At 37.6% G+C, this 15,978-nt stretch overlaps 1 protein-coding gene and 2 long non-coding RNA genes across 7 annotated transcripts in view; 1 reads left to right on the forward strand and 2 right to left on the reverse strand.

Moving 5' to 3' along the window:
* Positions 1–15,978, reverse strand: part of LOC133524158 (GTPase-activating Rap/Ran-GAP domain-like protein 3) — a 197,266-nt gene that overhangs the window by 111,010 nt on the left and 70,278 nt on the right. The window lies entirely within an intron of this gene.
* LOC133524242 (uncharacterized) lies at positions 706–7,315 on the forward strand. Of its 2 annotated transcripts, none has more exons than XR_009800350.1 (4): positions 706–985; positions 1,081–1,259; positions 3,493–5,377; positions 5,896–7,315. It is a non-coding gene; the product is annotated as an uncharacterized LOC133524242 (long non-coding RNA). The 2 variants fall into 2 exon arrangements; XR_009800351.1 differs by having other exon boundaries at positions 6,522–7,315.
* On the reverse strand, positions 7,556–10,712 carry LOC133524249 (uncharacterized). Of its 3 annotated transcripts, XR_009800360.1 has the most exons (4): positions 9,922–10,712; positions 9,521–9,665; positions 8,151–8,397; positions 7,556–7,693 (listed from the first exon to the last, which is right to left on the reverse strand). It is a non-coding gene; the product is annotated as an uncharacterized LOC133524249 (long non-coding RNA). The 3 variants fall into 3 exon arrangements; XR_009800356.1 differs by having other exon boundaries at positions 8,322–8,397; positions 9,521–10,712; XR_009800353.1 differs by having other exon boundaries at positions 9,521–10,712.

Raw genomic sequence — 15,978 nt, forward strand, 5'->3', positions numbered from 1 at the left:
TGATCTGATGATGGAGACCGGGGGTGGCCATGGGAACTCTATGATAAAACAACGCAAACTAATTGTGTTTGGGGTTGTTAGAATAGTCTCGATAAGTATAAGTTTTGTTGCTTGTGGAAAGAAAAGTACAGTCAGAAATAAAAGCTTGTAATTTTGTTAATAGTGAATGAATGGTTCTAAAATGTTATAAATTATAATCCATAAGGTATTTTTTGCAAGATTTATATTTATCTCGTGTAATATTGTCCGTATTACTTGTTGTACTGAATAAAGTGATTTCGAATATGAATATATGTAAAACTTTGATTTTAAGCTTTAACAGAATTCCTAAAATTACTAAACCTTTCTTTCTTACTTTGGTTAGTTACCATGCGTACCAGTTAGATTATTTGAATTGTGATCTGCCGTTGAATGGTTTTACATTTTAAAATGTCGTAAATCAGCGGAAAACTTTGCTTAGAGAAGCACATCATTTATCACAATTCAAATAATTCAACTACACGCGATGAACCCCTATAAGCGAGAATAATACACACACAGCAATACGCATATTGCACATTTACCCACACATAGACACCTATGTATGTGTGGATAGACGATTTTAGTTTCAGCTCACGACACGAGGTGGAAGCACGTTCCATAGATGCACATTTAGCCATAGAGTTGCCACTCTTTCTCTATATACTAATACTACTCTTTGGCGTTGAAGTCATTGTTGAAGTTTGAAAACTCATAAAGTTTTGTTTTGTGAGTGAAACCGTGAATAATACTAAATAAAAATGTGTGACAGTGATCACAGTGATGAAAATATGTTGCCCACTACTCCTCAGGAAATATTAAAGCCTTTTCCGTTTATGTTGTTCCGTTGTTTGCTATTTTGACAACTTGAAAAGTTTTATCGGCAGTTTGCGTGTTATTACTGTGAAGTGTTTGGCCAAACCGCCGCTACCACTTTTGAAAGGATGCCACCCAAAAATCCAAAAATGTAAGTTACACAAAACAAAAAGAATTTATTTGCAGAAAAATATAGCTATTTGCCAGATCCTTTGATCGTTAACTTATGTGACTGTTTTTTTTCAGTCGCTCGAACGCAGCACAAATTAGATTGCTCGTTGAATACATGTCACAGCACACCCGGTTCGCCAACCGGGAATTTGACGGGCCTCTAAGGACCCCAGAGGTACGAGGCGCAATGGGAGGCCCTTGCACAGGCCTTAAGGGAGCACGGGCCCAATAAGTCAGTGCAGGCATGGAAAGTGGTAAGTAAATATGCTTCCCATAGTTAAGATTTCCATCACTTAGTCCGCATAGAAGTCTTCCTAAACAAGACACTTTTTTATAATTATATAATATTGAATGAAATTACAGTGCAATCTGTGCATAGTAATAAAATGAAGTATAATAACTAATAAAATTAACATCTTAATGATTACTGAGGTCATGATAATGCAGGTCAAAGAGTCAGTTGCTTATTATAATGTTTTCTAAAAAAGGTATTTAATATGTATAGTTTTGCTGTAGTGACCCACTAGGCTAAACCGGTCGTCGAACATTTGATTTGATTTTAATTTCTTAATAATATTTATGAAGTGAGTAATCTAAGCTTTCTTATTTCTCTTTGCTTAAACTAAGACCATGAAGAGTTTATTGTGTCTTGTTTATTGTATCTGTTGAGTTAATGTCAGGCTAAGTAGTTTCTAAAAGTACTTTGCGATACAAGTGCAAAAAGTAGGAAATTACCTTTTTGCATGTATATTGTACATACAACGTCTTACAGTACATATGGCACTTTTCAATATATGCATGTATAGTGCTAGTTACTGCACTAGGGCGGTAAAGTAGCACAATATGTATTGCAATAGTACATTACGATACAAGTGCGAAAAATAGTTAATTTATTTATTTAATTAAACCTTTGGGAAACAAACAGGCAAAAACAACACACATAGTTAATCAGATTACACATCCACAAGCCAAACAGTTTCCACTAATGAGTAATAACAATTATGTTGCTCAGAAATTAACATTAATATCAAAACATGCAAAACTCAAATAACTCAAACTGTTGAAAACAATATTAACAAATTGGCAAGTATGCTGAAATATAGTAACTAATCAATATTATTATTAGCTGTACATTTTATTACAGAAACAAACTGTTGTAATGATAAATGGAATATATCAATATCAGAAAAAATTTCATTATAAGTTCTACACGCTCTAGCTAAGAACTTATTTCTTGCATATGTAGTACGACCAAAGTTAATTGCAAATAGGTTTGTGGAGCGAGTTCGCCGATCAGGACATCGAATTGAAATTTTAGACAAAAGATTGGGAGAATCAATAAGGCCATGTATGATTTTGAACAAAAATATCTGATCTCGAATTTCTCTACGGGGTTGAAGAGAGAAATTGTCAGGGCAAAAAGATTTAAATTTATATTAAATTTCATTGTTCTGATAAATTTGTTCTGAATTTTTTAAATTGTGTTAATGTGAACATTGAAATGAGGATTCCAGACTGTAGTAGCGTATTCTAAGTTGGACCTAACAAATGCGTTAAAGAGAAGTTGCAGAGTCTTAGGGTTTGTAAAATCCCTGCTTTGTCGGAAAATGAATCCCAACATTCTGTATGCTTTTGCTGAAATTTTGTCAATATGTGAAATAAATTGTAGTTCGCTATCAAGATTTAACCCCAGGTCCTTCACTTCAGACAAAACCCTTAAATTTTTGTTGTTTAATGAATAATTATACTCTATCTTATTGCGTTTTCTTGTAAATGTAATGGCACAGCATTTTTCGACATTCAAGTACAGTTCATTCATAGAACAATATAAACTCAGTCTATCAAGATCAGCTTGAAGTTTCATACAATCATCACTTGATTTAATAATGGTGTATATTTTAGTATCGGCATATAATAACAAGTCAGAAAATTTGAAACGAGTGGCGATAAATTAAAACACGACTGAAGGGAGTGTTTTAAATTGACACGAGTTGCGAATTACCTATTCGCACATGTATCGTACAACGTTTTACAGTACATAAGGTACCCTTTAAATGTTTGACACAGTAACGTAATATGGTAATTTTCGCACTAGTGCGGTAAAGTAGTACCATATGTACAGTCAGCGTCAAATACTTCGTAGTACACCATACTAAATATATGGTGTACCGAACTATTTGGCTACTTTGGTTGCTACAAAGTATTTGACGCTGACTGTACTGTAAAAGCTGTTTTAATACTATTAATAAGTATAGTTAGTGTATTAATTTTGCCATAATCGCATGCAGTTATGACTATGGGTATAAATATTGTTGAATTTATATAGCCGAGTCCACACAGAGCGACCGAGGAGGCGCGTGCGTTTTCCTTGCCCGAGCGCACGTCTACACTGGCCAGTTTGTGCGTGAGAATATTGCCTCACGCGTATGCTCGCTCTGTGTGGACCCGGCTAATCATGTATAAATGACAACAGATTTTATTCTCTAGGTGGGCACCTGCTCCCCGCTGGCGACACCCTTGCAGAAGCTAGCATTTTCAGATATATTTACTTTTTAAGTTTTTGGTTTGGTTTAACCGGAATTATTTTTACCCGACTATGAGAATGGGAAGGGTTATGATTTTAGCAGTCTACGTATGGATGCCGTATATATGCCGGTATGTTTTTGTTGTGTATAAATTACTAATCAATTTTGGTGAATGAGGTGTTTATAGGTTCATTTTTATGGGGTGACATAGACTACATAATAATATTTAACTGACTTTGGACAAGGAAGAGGTGCTATAGTTAAGAAAAAAATCATAGTCGGGTAAAAGTTTTTACAATCTTTTGCTTGTTTTCATTCTTATAACAAATATTTTAAACTTGCATGTGCTCATTGCCTCAGATTGACGACTACGTTGAGTTTTCGGGTGCTGGGAACAGTGTGGCTGGCAGCACGTTTTCTGCCACTGCTGAAAATCTCGTTGTTGTTCCAACAACCGCCACCGTTACTGCGGCCTTGCTCAGCGAACAACCCCACTTCTCCACCTCTCATTTGTCCTCGTCTCCCTCTCCTTCTGCCAGCCCTATACGCTCCACGCATTCAGTACTGCCCACAAGTCCTGGACTACCCGAACGTCCCTCTCTTGCCGCCCTTTCCGCCCGCTATGCCCGTCCCGCCCTTCTCGCTCGTTCCGCAATAACCGCCCAACCCGCACGTCTTGTCCTGCCTGCACGTCAAGTACACAGCTCTGTGTACGTGGATCCGCGCCCTGCACGCGTATCCACGTACACAGAGCTGTGTACTTGCCCCGCAACCGCACGACGGAACCGGCACCTTCGACAGCACAATTTAATCATCTGCAGCATGAGCATGATAATATTTTAAGAGTAATTAATTAATTTATGAACTAATAATTCTGTTTTAAGATCAGGTTGAGTACGAGAAACATTGTTTATTTAACTTGGGACAAGAAAAACAGTAACTTGGCAGTAAGAATGCATACATAAAGCCTGTAAGCTCCATACTTGACGTACCATTCCCTACAAGTGTTTCTCTTGCCTCCATATTTCGCTTACCCCATCTGACCTTATTTGTATTGATAAAACATACAAATAATAAATATATATATACGCGAGCAATCGCAAAATCTACATTTCGGGATTTCTCGTATCGTACAGTGCCGTTTAAATAAAATAACACCACCAACTACCCATAAGAGGGTTATTATGAAACTTATAATTAACATGCATTTTATTGAAAGGCTGGAATTTTATTTATCTTGAAATCTTGACCATGGTCATATGTTTGACTGGACGGTACACGGCAATGTTATTATTACTAATATATTTCATAACACTAGACTTATTCAATCCTAAGTAACCTATTAGCTTCTCATTCGTGTGCGGTATATATCAGCGTTTGGTAGTATCATAATAGTCAAATCTGGTGTTGGTTGTTGTTAATAGTTAAATGTTCATAAAATTTGACAACTTATTATAGTTATATTTTGTGTGAGTCAGTTATCATAACAGAAATAAGATATAAAGCTGTTAATACCGTAAATTGTGTATGGATATGTTTGACTCAAATTCTGTATTCCCACAATAAGTAGGTATACGGGGAGCCCGTAAGAAATCAGTGGTATATGAAGGCTTTCTTGTGCAACTTTAGTATGAGCTGGAACAAGTAAATGTAGTTATGTAGAACAGATAATCTCCATTGTGGTAGATGGCGCTATTTATTATGTGCTCTGTGATACCACTTAGTTTAAACTTGCTATAACATATTTTATGTTGACAGGATATCCTGAACGAACTGAAAATTTTTAATGAGGCGCAGAAACAAAAATGGAGTGTTTTGAAGGAGGGGCACGACTTGTTGGCGAATCGGTAAGACTTTTAATACTGATATCAAAGAAAATTTGAAACAGGTGGATTCTCAAAGAAACCTTTGTAGCCACAGTAAATTTACTGCAATTTTTCGACACATGATTAAAACTTTTAGAACGTCATTTGACTTTGATCCTTATCCGTACACTGATATGTGTATAATTTGTTAAATATCAAAAAGTGGCGCCATCTAATAGATCAAAGGCCCGGGCCGGGTTATGCCCGGTAATATGGCGCCCCTTTCTGATATTTAACAAATTTGACACATCAGTAAAAGAATAAGGATCAAAGTCAAATGGCGTTCTAAAAGTTTTAATCGTGTGCCTAAAGATGGCAGTAAATCTGCTGTAGCTACAAAATTTTCATTGACAATCCACCTCTATTTCAAATTTTCTTTGCTCATATCAACTAACAAATAAACGTATTATTTATTGTTTAAGTAGTATGTACTAGTAATAACACGCGAACGAATGAACAAGCACTCCTACCCTGAGGTTGAACTACCTGACTAATTATAGGTTCATCCTCTGACCTTTCCAAGGAGCAAGATCTTATTTTCGTGTATGAGAGCCTTTGGAATACAATATTATTAACGCCCGAATGAGTGCTACCGCGTTTAATTTCGCCACTAGGGGTGCTAGTGTAGACGGAGGTCTTTCGAAATGTCAAATGCATAGCTTTTTTATCGTGAATTTCTACTCCTCATTCATAATTGTGGTAAATCTTATTTCATCTTTGATTAGTTAGTCACCAAACAAAAGTAACTCAAATAGCCGGGTCCACACAGAGCGAGCATACGCGCCAGGCAACTTCCTCACGCACAAAACGGCCAGTGTAGACGTGCCTCGGACGAGGCGGAGCGCGCGTTTTCCTCGCCCTAGTGCGCCGCCTCGGCCGAGGCACGTCTACACTGGCTGGGATTACCATCGAATCGTCTAATGTCGGTTTTGTTCCTTTGGGTTTGTTGTACCTAGTGACATGTTTTTTAAACGATTGCAACGCCATCTGCGAGTTGCTCGAGAGACTCAACTTACACACATATATGGATGTGGCTTCAAAAGTAATCACCGTTAATATCTCGTACCTTGAATAAAGGACCCACTTCTTAATTATTATTATAAATTATATTTTGGTATTGTTCCAGTATTAACACATTGGAGGACACCGAGATTATTGAGAACTTGGAAGACACAGTTATAATGGAAGAGGAAGACGTCTGAGCTAAGCGCTGTCCTCGCACCCTCCGTCTAGTTTACGTTTGCGGCCATATCAAAAATACACACCGTATGTTTATTAGGGTTCCGTACCAAAAAGGTACAAAAGGAACCCTTATGGTGCTATTGCTAAATATCTCGAGAAGTACTTAAGCTATCGATGTGAAATTTGGAATAGTAATGAATAACGCTGACCCAAACATATTGGATGTGTATTTATTTTATTTTATTTGTAAGTATTAATAATGGAAAATTCCCAATATGAAGAGGGGGTAAAATTGCAAAGTCTAGTTAAATAGGTCAAGTGGGGTATCATTTGAAAGAGCTCAAATTGAAAATTACAAAACAATTTTTTATTTTCATTGTGAAAAAAAAATTTACGTATGAAGGAAAATGTGAAAATAATACCATCCCCCCCCCCCCTCTCTCATCTCCGAAGTTTAAGAATAAAAATTGTTTTTTTTACATTGGTCAAGTCTTTCATGAGAAAATTTGAAGTTTGTACGGAACCCTCGGTGTGCGAGGTAAACGAACTCGCACTTGACCGGTTATTCTTATTGCCCATAAGGCCCGTCCTTAGATATATGTCAATGATTACGGTGATCTCGAAAATGGCTCAAATGATTTCAATTAAATTTGCTATATGGGGGTTTTCGGGGCGTTTTTGAGTTTTTACCTATTTGTTTTCCGAGCAAAAGGAATTAAAGTTTACTGATTTTGAAAACTGTGTTTTATTATTAAAATAATGTTCTGATTACATTTCTTGAAAGAAAATACATACTTATTTAGTATATTACTACATAGAGCGGGAAAAAGGGATTTGGTTCATACACATTTTATAATATGGTTAACTCTTTCCCATTTTTCCTGTAGCCATAACAAAGTTAAGGGAATCTAAAGCATTGCGCATTTTTCTACGTTTTGTATATTAGGTAGGTATTTGTATCAGAATAAAACATAGTAATAAGCAAAATATGTATTTATTAGACGCGCACGCTTTTCCTGCGCCACTCTTAATAGTAGTCCGTTTTGCGCATGACGATGAGGAAGTTCTTGAGGAGCGTCTTCATCAATATCTCCTACGATTTCCTCGGGAACATTTCTGCAAGAAAAAGGAGAACATCGGTAAGAATATTAGAATTTAAAGAAGAAATCTAATCATCACTATAAAGAGTAAAAATGTGAAACTTTCTTCATCAATCGCTGAACAATGAAATTTATTCCATTTGCCCTTATCTTCATTTAATAGGGAATATTACGCGAAACTCTGCGTAGGGGTCACAACTACCACAATCCATCACAATCTGAGGGCCTCCGCTAGCTGACGCGGATTATCCGAACGGACGCCCCGTCTAATAACAAATTGTATGAATAGCGCTAAGTGGCGCGGGCGCGTGCGACGGAATTGGCCTGGGAGCAGGACCCGCGAGCGTGCGCACGCGGCGGGCGTCCGCGTCAGCTAGCGGAGGCCCTGAGGGTCTACCGCGAAACAAGAAAATTTCGTTACTTATCTAACCTCTCTATCACTGATGAGAATCTGCAATGTTAAGCTCACTTACCTATAATGTTGCATTATGTTGTATACTACGCAACATGCATTTATTATTGACGATGCCTTCGTCGGGCTGTAGTGTAAGACGCGGTCGTGGCCCAGGCACCGGAATACGTTTTTGAGGTACCCATTGGTACGCTTGATCGTGTTGCGCACGCGACAGTGCCAGACCGTGTACCTTGCTTCTGGGCTTCCCGGGGCAGGATTCAGCACTGGCGTCATGAGCCATGGCTCAAGAGCATACCCCGAGTCACCTGAAATTATTATTTTTTGGTTACATAATACTTAATCATCTGAACAACTAACGAAACTTCCCCCTTGCTTATGCCTTTTTAGGGTTCCGTAGCCAAATGGCATAAAACGGAACCCTTATAGTTTCGCCATGTCCGTCTGTCTGTCTGTCTGTCTGTCTGTCTGTCTGTCCGAGGCTTTGCTCCGTGGTCGTTAGTGTTAGAAAGCTGAAATTTGGCATGGATATATAAATCAATAAAGCCGACAAAGTCGTACAATAAAATCTAAAATTTTAATTTTTTTTAGGGTACCTCCCCTACACGTAAAGTGGGGGTGAATTTTTTTTTTCGCTTCAACCCTAAAGTGTGGGGTATCGTTGGAAAGGTCTTTCAAAACTAATAGGGGTTTTCAAGAAACATTTTTTGATAAAGTGAATATATTCGGAGATAATCGCTCCGAAAGAAAAAAAAAATGTGTCCCCCCCCTCTAACTTTTGAACCATAGGTCCAAAAAATATGAAAAAAATCGTGGAAGTAGAGCTTAAGAAAGACATTAAATGAAAACTATAGCGGACATGATCAGTTTAGCTGTTTTTGAGTTATCGCAAAAAGTTTTCCCTTCATAGTAAAAAGACTTCTTTAATTAGGTACTGATTATGCAAATTTGCCTATTTGTTTAACTCGGGTGAAAGGTACCATTTACTACACTTTAAGCTCCAGTTTAGCTTATTGTGACGGAAGAGTAACTACGGAACCCTACACTGAGCGTGGCCCGACATGCTCTTGGCCGGTTATTTACATTATGATAGGTATATTAACTTAGTCATGAACTATTTATTCTGTGGTCGTGATCTTAGTACATTTACTAACATGCACTTGCCCCATTCCAATAACCCGGGGTTAACCGGTTAAACCGTTAACCCAATGTGAAATTGTACTGGTAACATGGTAACTCCAGGGTTAACCAGTTAACCCCGAGTTAGTGAAATGGTGCAAGTGGTGCTAAGGGATTTAGAAACAGCGCGCCAAGCGGGATGTTTTGGAAACTCAAAATTCCATACAAAATGACAGTTAACGCAAACGCGTACGTCACGTCTCCCCATCGAATAAATTTACACTAGGTACAGATACACAATTTTCTGCTTACCCAGAAGGAAATACTCCCCAATGTGGCCATTGTACAATCTTCTTAATTCATCCTAAATGGACGAATTGTTAAATATGAAAGAGTCGTGCACACGGCCAGGAAACCTCGTGTTTACTGCCAAGATCTTACAGTTGACATCTGCAATCTGAAGATATAAGGTTATTTATATTCTTATTTGAGAATTGGTGACAACCAAGTAGTAACATATAAGTTATTATTTTAATGAATTATTATAATCAATCTAGATTAGGTACATCATTATCTTAGTCGATTTGTGTTAGATTGTCCCATAGTATTTATATTTCTTTATTTAATTATAATATACATACATTGTGGTCAGTGATGAGGATTTTATGATTAATATAAAAAAATCATTATTTGTAACTAAAATTGAAACTTACTAGCTGTACATTAAGAGCGTGAACGCCTTTCCGATTCAGATATTGCACTCCGTGTGGCACAGGTGGGAAATATTTTCACTTGAGTGCAGTCTACTACACCCAAGATATTTGGCAGACCATATGCATCCTCAAATCCTGAGGCAACTGATCGTCGGGACCGATCAGTTCCAGGAAAAACTATTATCCATTGGTCTTTAAGTCTGTAAAAAGGAGCATATTTTAGATGGCACGTTTTAGAACTTAACCTTAGTCAAACCTAGCTAGTATTGCAATTCCAGATTATGTATCCAATGTAACTAACTACCTGAACATAACTATCAAACAATACCTATCTCATTACACAATACATCAACACTGATGCTTATTCAAAAAAGTAAAAACTACTAAGATAGCCCTAGTATACTCTCACAGTTTTTGATGCCTAGTAGTTCAGTGGTCCAATAAACATACCTTCTGTTCACAGCATCTACAAATTGTTCGAGATACTGTGGCTTACAGTCGTCTGACCAATAGATAAACCATGATCCTGACCAGTCCCGTGTTGATAATTGCCATCAGCCAGCAGATGTAATGCTGTTAGAATCTTATTTAAGTAGTTGTACACAGCTTAATTATTTAAGTAATTTTTTTCGCTTAAGAAATATTTAAATTTTAAGGTATAATGTAGCACCTCTGTTATGTTATAAACAACAATTTCACCCAAATATTTGTATCAGCTAATTTTGTGTGATTGTGCGGTATCTTAACATACAAACTTTTGGTACTATATGAGCAACACTGCAATATTATAGCTTTACCTTAAGGTGAGATGGCAATTCATCACCCTTGTGAGGCTGGAGGTCGGCGTTGAGTTCTTCACAAATATATAACACTAACTCCTTTCGTACTCTGTATATATGACGGAACTCTTCGTCCGGCATATCAAAGGGGTTTGCAGCGTCCCTCAAAGATCGTCGCTGAATCCTTCTTCTTTCTTTTTCCTCTGCAGCAGTTGCGAGCTGGAAGAAAAAAAATCTCGACATCCCTGCAAAGAAATAATTGACAATATTATATGCAGCGGAACTTTTTTTTTTTTGCTACGTCGGTGGCAAACAAGCATACGGCCCGCCTGATGGTAAGCAGTCTCCGTAGCCTATGTACACCTGCAACTCCAGAGGAGTTACACTACTAACTAACTAACTAACACTCAATAACTAACACTCAATAAAATCATAGAAAAACGGATACTTACTGATAATTTATACCTTAACATAGGTTTTTTCATGAGCTTTGCATCCACGACAACGCTTGTCGTGACCTAAGAAGCACGTAGATAAAATTAACTATATTGAACTGCCAAAATGGGATAATGTGTCAAATTATCCGACGACCATGTTATGCAAATTGTCGATTGTCATCTATCGCTGTCAAATGTGGATAACTCCTATTATCGTCTGCAACCGTAGTGTGAACGATAAAATCGAAGAAAACTGTCATTTTAACAACAAGATTGTCACCATATCGCGTGATAACTAAGACCATGCTAAGCCCGCAGCGTAATAAGAGTGTAGTACCAAGTACAATTCTTTCGATACATACTTTTTGCAGCTAACTGTACCTATGTTCAATTCAACTTCATGTAAGGTCAGCATGGGAAAGTGTGGCACACAGCCCATTCAGGTATGTGAGGCTGACATTGGGGTCTGTTTATACATTGATTAGTGTTTATTGCGAGTTCATACATTAGCTACTTGCATTAAATGGCAAATGTATGAACCTGCAAATAAATAATAAATAAATAAAATAAAATAGCCTTTTATTTCTTGCGAAATTTTAACATTTTAACATTGTTGTTTAGAGTTAAGTTAAAATAATTTTAGAACCAACATCAAAAAACTATAAGCAAACTTAATTACTTATAGCTTCCCAATGGCAGCTCTAAAACTATTTCAAAATGAATTTTAATATGTAGCAAGAACCCCGTCTTCACAGGTGAAGGCCTCCTCCAGAGTTTTCCACTCATCTCTATCTTGAGCTATTCGCATCCAGTTTTGACCAGCTATATTTTTTATTTCGTCTTCCCATCTAGTAACAGGTTTTCCTATACCCCGTTTCCCTAGTGGCCCTTTCCATGACGTAACATTTTTGGTCCAACGCTGGTCCGTTATTGCCTGCAAATAAGACTAACCAATTACCCTCAACACAAGCCTTATTGAGCTTACTGTGGGACTTAGTCAATTTGTGTAATAATGTCCTATAATATTTATTTATTATATCACGATTGTATAATAGTTATTTACGATACATTAGTGGCGATAAATTGAAACACGACCGAAGGGAGTCTTTTAAATCGACAAGAGTTGCGAATTACCTATTCGCACATGTGTCGTACAACGTTTTACAGTACATATGACCCTTTAAATTTTCGACATACTTAGTTACATAATGTGCTAATTTACACACTAGTGCGTAACACTATAGTAGCACCGTATGTACTGTAATAGTACATTACGATACTAGTGCGAAAATAGGAAATTCGAAACGAGTGGCGATAAATTAAAACACGACCGAAGGGAGTGTTTTAAATCGGCACGAGTTGCGAATTACCTATTTGCACATGTATCGTACAACGTTTTACAGTACATATGGGCCTTTAAATGTTCGACACAGTAACGTAATACGCTAATTTTCGCACTAGTGCGGTAAAGTAGCACCATATGTACTGTACATAGTTATTTGTGCAACAAGACAGGAAAGTTGGTTTTTCTTGCGAGTGTTGATTTTGAGTAAGCGAAAGATTCTATAATTGCATCACGAAGCGAGTGATTCTAAGTTAGAATCTTGAGCGTAGCGAGGGAGTTAAAAACACGAGATGTAAAATAACTGCTCTCGTGTGACACGCAACTTTTCACCTCAGTAGTGAGTTCATTATTAAAGGTTAATAAAATTAAACATCAAGTAAAGTTAACCACATTTATTTACATTCATGAATGAAAGGCATCATCATTATGACGAAAGCTTGTCTCACTGAGGAAAGTCGCATTTAAATTTCGGTGACAATATTTTTACGAAAGGGTGTAGCATCGGCGGTCGATACTGGAGCTGGGATTTTACGCGGTAGGCCGTACGGCGGTGCACGGTGTGGCGTTATTGTGGCGGAAATGTTTATTTACATCGGTTTCGATTGTGCATTGTAAAAGTGCGCGACTCGCTGCTGTAAAGATAGTGTTATCGGATCGTTCGCTCTTGGTGTTCTCTGTGTACATGCCCGTCGATTCTGCGGAGACTCTTACCGAATTTACGGAATGCCTAGGGGAAATGGCGGCAATAGTGGAGGAGTGCCAGGTAGACTGCGTCTTCATATTAGGGGATTTCAACGCTCACCCGGGCAGACGATTCGGTAAGGAGTTGTTAGACTTTTGTGCGGATGTTAGATGGCAATGTGCGGACATAGACATTCTAGGAGTGGCCTCGGATACATACACCTATGTTAGTGATATTAATGGTACTAAAAGCTGGCTGGATCACTGTGTAGTATCTGAAGCGGCACGGAAACTAATACGGAGTATAAAAATACATTATGACGTGTACTGGTCGGACCATCATCCGTTAGAATTAGTTTGTAATTTAAATTTAATTAGAAATAATAATATTACAAGTAATATAGTACTTATGTAATAAGATTATTTGGGGAGAGCGTGACGCAGCACAATTGACATTATATGAAAATTATTGCAATGAAAAATTTAAATATATTGATTTTCCAATTGTAGCAGGATAGCCTAGGAAAAATTGCCCCAGCGATTTTGGGCCGAAACTGTAATCAAACGATTCCTTTTGGGGAGGTTATACTCTGCACAAAGTTTCATCCCTCTGTTACCCCCTGGGGGTGAAAAAAACCCGACTAACCCCAAAACTGTTTTAATTATTTTTTCCTAAACTATGAAAGTGACGAATTTCAAATTTTGTACAAATATTAATAAGATCTATGATTGATCTATGTGCTAAAAAAATATTAACCCCCTAACCATTTAAACTCTTGTAAAAAAAACAAAAATAAAAAAAGAATCAACCTGTATATCAAGTTTGGCTCATGGTACCACACCATTTTTTTTTTCAAAAATGAACCAGTTTATATTCTACATGATACAAAAGTTTCATGGACCTACTCCAGAAGGAATAACATTGCGAAATTAATATGTATTGGCTCTTTGGTGCGTACTATTCATTGAACTCCCACTAAGAGCCTTGCATTATTAATAAACAATGGCTTGCAACCGACCGCTGGCGCTGCTCGTGCCCGATTTGAAAAAGGTGGGGATAAAGAAGTATGAATCAAACTCATTTGTATTTATAAAAACATTTTTAGGGTTCCGTAGTCAACTAGGAACCCTTATAGTTTCGCCATGTCCGTCTGCCTGTCTGTCTGTCTGTCCGAGGCTTTGCTCCGTGGTCGTTAGTGCTAGAAAGCTGAAATTTGGCATGGATATGTAAATCAATAAAGCCGACAAAGTCGTACAATAAAATCTAATTTTTTTTTTTTGAGGGTACCTCCCCTTCACGTAAAGTGGGGGTGAATTTTTGTTTTTTGCTTCAATCCTACAGTGTGGAGTATCGTTGGAAAGGTATTTCAAAACTAATAGGGGTCTTCAACAAACATTTTTTGATAAAGTGAATATATTCGGAGATAATCGCTCCGAAAGAAAAAAAAATGTGTCCCCCCCTCTAACTTTTGAACCATAGGTCCAAAAAAAATGAAAAAAATCGTGGAAGTAGAGCTTAAGAAAAACATTAAATGAAAACTATAGCGGACATGATCAGTTTAGCTGTTTTTGAGTTATCGCAAAAAGTTTCCCCTTCATAGTAAAAAGACATACTTTAATTAGGTACTGATTATGCAAATTTGCCTATTTGTTTAACTCGCGTGAAAGGTACCGTTTCATCCCTTGGTTAACAATTTACTATACTTAAAGCTCCAGTTTAGCTTATTGTGACGGAAGAGTAACTACGGAACCCTACACTGAGCGTGGCCCGACATGCTCTTGGCCGGTTTTTTAAAATTATCTTGGTTTCGGGTCCGAGACGTTGCGTATTAAGCATGATACGAGTATAATGATTAGTGGCTACGAAATAGTACGTTTATTTTAATTTCGCAATGTTCCTTCTGGAGTAGGTCCATGAAACTTTTATATAATATAGAATATAAATTGGTATCTTTAAAAAAAAAAATGGTGTGTGTACCGTGAGCCAAACTTGAGATACAGGATGATTCTTTTTTCATTTTTGTTTTTTTTACAAGAATTTAAATGGTTAGGGGGTTAATATTTTTTTAGCACATAGCTTTTAGTCTTATTAATATTTGTACGAAATTTGAAATTCGTCACTTTCATAGTTTAGGAAAAAATAATTAAAACAGTTTTGGGGTTAATCGGGTGTTTTTCACCCCCAGGGGGTAACAGAGGGATGAAACTTTGTGCAGAGTATAACCTCCCCAAAAGGCATCGTATGATTACAGTTTCGGCCCAAAATCGCTGGGGGCAATTTTTCCTAGGCTATCCTGCTACACCCTTTTATGTATATAAATAATACGTATGCCCCTTTGTTTGATTTTTTAAGATTTTTCAAATATTATAAGTGTTTTTGATAATTGTATGGAATTTGTATTTTGTTCCACATCATTTGGCCTTTAACATCAATTAAATGATGGTTTGAACAGCGCCCATAACATTAAGGCACTTACGTAAATGACTAGTAAGCCCAATTCGAGAGCGGCAGCCGCGACCGCATGGCGGGCAGGAGAATGTCATGCCCGGTGACGAAGGTGGGAAAACAGCGCGCTGGTGTCTCAGTTCTCGCCTAGTGTGAAGGAGTTTAAGCCATGCTTCATCGTGTGCAACTACTCCATCTCCCAGGGTCTTCCTCCAGTGCTCGCGGTCTTCAGCCTCCCTTTCCCAGTTGGTGGGATCGATCCGGAAGGACAACATATCTCGCTTTGCGCTATCCTTTAAACGAAGCATTGGTCGCCCAACCGGTCGTTTCGCGTGCGCTACTTCGCTTAGGATAGTCTTATGGCTCCTC

This window comes from Cydia pomonella, chromosome 1 (genome assembly GCF_033807575.1).
Source record: "Cydia pomonella isolate Wapato2018A chromosome 1, ilCydPomo1, whole genome shotgun sequence".
Taxonomy (NCBI): domain Eukaryota; kingdom Metazoa; phylum Arthropoda; class Insecta; order Lepidoptera; family Tortricidae; genus Cydia; species Cydia pomonella.